The sequence below is a fragment of the Penaeus monodon genome, chromosome 14 (genome assembly GCF_015228065.2).
Source record: "Penaeus monodon isolate SGIC_2016 chromosome 14, NSTDA_Pmon_1, whole genome shotgun sequence".
Lineage (NCBI taxonomy): Eukaryota > Metazoa > Arthropoda > Malacostraca > Decapoda > Penaeidae > Penaeus > Penaeus monodon.
The window spans coordinates 30,508,606-30,512,949 of record NC_051399.1 but is presented as its reverse complement, the minus strand read 5'-3'; positions in this window follow the sequence as shown (position 1 = coordinate 30,512,949).

The following is a 4,344-nucleotide window of genomic DNA, read 5'->3' as shown; positions in this document are numbered from 1 at the left end:
ACCGATAGCTGGGTGTGGGTGGCTACCCTGCGGATCCCTTCAAAACTCCCCGTCCCTCCAGTGGCCCCGTAAGTGTTTCACCTGGACAAACTAAGGGAGGAGGAGTGTGCCTGTGGGTTCACCATGGCAGTCTCTGATTGATTCACAAAACCCAACAACCTGACGGACCCAGTTGCTCTGTGGGAGTTCTTCAAGCGCGCAACACTCGAAGCAGCTCAGGAGTCCATTGGCGTACGCCCAAGGGCAAGGCAGAATTCCATCTCCCTGGAGACATTAGAGGCCACTGAAGCATGTCGCATGGCTCGGCTGAAAGGGAATCAAGTCTTGCGTCATTCCATGGTGCATAGGGCTTGGTTCACTGCTGAGAAGGGACAAGGAACAGTTCATCAGGAGACTTGCTGAGGAGATCGAAAGCCATTTCTTGGTAAATGACCTTCGACCTGCCTACCAAGCCCTGAGAAATCTGAACTCTAAGCCCTCCTCACAGATGACTGCAGTCCGATCAGTGGATGGACGTATGATCTCGGATCATGTTGGGGTTCATGAACGTTGGGCTGAGTATTTTGAACAGTTGTACCAGGTAGACCCCCCAACAGTTAGCCTGGATGCAAGCGATGTCTCAGTGCCTGTGCCGGACCCACCCATCAGCGAGGAACCTCCTACCCTAACAGAGGTTAGGATGGCGATTTCCAAGCTGAAGAGTGGGAAAGCTGCAGGCATATGTGATATCCCTGCTGAACTGCTAAAGGCTGGGGGTGAACCCATGGCACGGGGCCTGCATACAGTCCTGACTGCCATTTGGCAGTATGGTACCATTCCCCCTGACCTGCTGAGGGGCGTGGTCATCCCTCTCTGGAAGGGGAAAGGGGATCGTTGGGATTGTAGCAACTACCGTGGCATTACACTGCTCAGCATACCAGGCAAGGTTCTCGCCCACATTCTTCTGAAACGGATCCGCAACCACCTACTGAGGCATCAGAGACCGGAGCAGTCTGGATTTACTCCTGGCAAGTCCACGATAGACCATATACTAGCGCTTCGAGTAATTGTAGAGCGCCGTCGTGAGTTTGGTCGTGGGTTGCTTGCAGCCTACATCGACCTCAAGAAGGCGTTTGACTCGGTGCATCGGGAATCACTATGGGAGATCCTGAGGCTCAGGGGAATTCCGACACAGACTATTGGCCTGATAGCAAGCCTCTATACTGGTACTGAGAGTGCTGTAAAGTGTGGTGGGGGTATGTCGAACTTCTTCCCTGTTAATTCAGGGGTGAGGCAGGCTGTGTCCTTGCACCAAGAACCACTTTTCTAACCTTGTATGGACTGATAATGGGCCGAGCTACTAGCCAAGAGTCAGGCGTAGCAACACTAGGCAATATTAAGGTCTGCGGACCTTGACTTGCCGACGATTAGCCATCCTATCCTGTGATCTGTGGAGTCACTTGTGGCGCGCTTGATGCCTTTGCAATGGTGTGTGAAGCCCCTAGGACCTAGATGTCTCCTTGGACCAAGACCAGATTCTGTTTTGGGGGCCTGTTAGGGAACGCCGTTCAGTCGTCCATGCTTGCGGCGAGGACGTGAGAGGTTACAGAGAGTTTTACATACCTGTGGTACGTAGTCCATATCTCTGGTTTGTCACCAGGCAGTCAGTCGGATGGCGGATTGGTCTGGTCACGGACCTGAACGCGATCAACAAGTAGCGTTTGGTGAGATGTCGGTACCGTATGCAGAAGTACCGATTTGCGTGTCTTCAAGTCTTTGATAATGCCAGTTTTGCTCTATGAGTGAAACTGGACGCTATCCAGTGTATTGGAGGTCTCGCCTTTGATGCCTTTTGTAACCAGATAAGTTCCCGTCGCCGGATCGTGGGTACAGTTGGCAGGACCCGTGTGCGCCAACCGCGGTTTACACCGTGGAGAACTGTGGTGCTGGGACCTGTTGACTGTCATAATCCGTGTTCGCCACTCAGGATAGGTATGGCACCTAGCTCGTCTCCGTCTGTGGACGACCCTGCCTCATGCAGGTTGTCTCTGCTGGCGAAACAACCCTGGGTGGAGGAGCACCTCTTGGACGACCCTAAGGAGATCATGGCTTGGGTGCAGCTCGCCTAGACCTGTTCGTGAGGAGATTATAGATGGGCCATGTGTCATGCCTGGAGAACTCGCCTCGAGGGATCCTCGTGGCTGGAAGCGTGAAGGGTGGATGCGGCCATGCGCCCCCGTCGGCGTTAGCCCCTTTCTGATGATGATGATGAATACACACATACGTCATGTACATATATACATGCACAACACGCATACAACATGCACATACACTACACACACCATGCATAACAGAGTTACACATACACAAACCACACACACCCACACACACACACACACCACACACACACCCACTCTCGACACACACACATAATATAGGATAGTATATATAATACTTATATATATATTATAATATATATATAGATATATATATATGTATATTCTTCATGTATATACATATCTATGCTTGTATCGTATATACACACATATATACATATACCTTTATATATATACATATATATATATATAGTATATATATAGTATGTATATATATATAATGATATATATAATAACATATAGTATATATAATATAGTAAGCCTATATATATGATATATATATATATATATATAATATATATATAAATATACATATATATGCATATATACATGTGTGTATGAGTGTGTGTTTGTGTGAGATGTGTGTGTGTCTATGTTTATATATAGTGTATTATATTATAGGTATATAGTTATATATAGTAGTATATATATAATATGATATATAGTATTGATATATACATATTATAGTATATATAATATATACTTATATATATATATATATAGTATTATATATGTATATATATATATATATATATATATATATATATATATATATATACTATATTATATATACATTATTATATATACTATAAACATAACACACACACACACACACACACACACAACCAAAAAAAAAAAAATCACACATAGCATATATACATACACATACAGGTACTATACATATGCATCTATAAATATAGTAGTATATGATATCTTAGATATAGTATATATATATAAGTAGTAGCTATATAGATTATAGATATATACAGCACACACCACTGACACACACACACACCCACACACACACAGTGTAGCACACACACACATGCATATATACATATCTGCATACATATAATATACATTATACATATACATATAATATATATAGTTTATAGAAAAAAAAAAAAACAAATATATATATATATATATTATGTAGATATCATATATATATATATTTATATAATATATAGAACACACAACAAACACACAAACAACACCCACACACACACCCATGTAACATTTCATATATAAAAGCTATTATACACTCGCATTTAAGTCTCACATGCAGACTCCCACGGAACAGCAATATTTTCTGTCATTCGTCACAAATTTTACAGTTTCTCTGGCGTTTATCTTCATACATATCCAAACAGATAATGCATAGAAATAATATACATGGCTTAAATCTTCGCGAGCTTTGTTTTCCGGAGTCGTGTCGAGGCGGAATTTTTCAGGGCCATGTCGGATGAAAATTCCCGATTTGTAAGTATTTCCGCTAACGGACATGAAGAGGAAGAAGAAGAAAAGTATTAGGGTAAGGCTAATTCGTAGGATTTTCGTCGTAATGGTGTCCCCGTTTTTTTTTATTTTTAATTTTTTTTTCATCATGGGCGTTCTGGTGTGTGTGTTATCTCCGTGGCGGTGGGCGGATGAGGAGTTCGGCGTGCTACCATGTGTTGGCTTGGTGTGAAAAGGTCCGAATATTCAGAAAGAGGGCTAAAATAGTCGGAAGCTAGAGGGTGGCGAATGTGTAGAGAATTGAAAGTGGAAGGGCGACAATGACAGAGAGATAGACAAATAAAGTAAGAGAGAAAAAAAGAAAGATGGATAAAGGGAGTGGACAGAAGAAAGAGAGATAGAAAAAACGGAGAAGACGGTCAAATAGGAATAATATCATAGATAATAATATAATAATAATAAGCGACGAGAGATCCGGGCAGATAAAGCGAGAGGGAGAGAAAAGGACAGGGAGGAGGAGAAGGAGTCGATTACCGCAGTCCAGTCTGGACGGACGATGCTAAATAGAACGGTGAAAGCCCGTAGATCTTAAGAGTTTCCGCTGTGAATATGCCTCCGGGTACAAATTACTCCCTGTCGTATTTGTTCATGTGAAAGAAATGACACAAAAATTAAAAATTATATATATATATATATATAGTATAATAATATTAGTCTATATTAATTATAA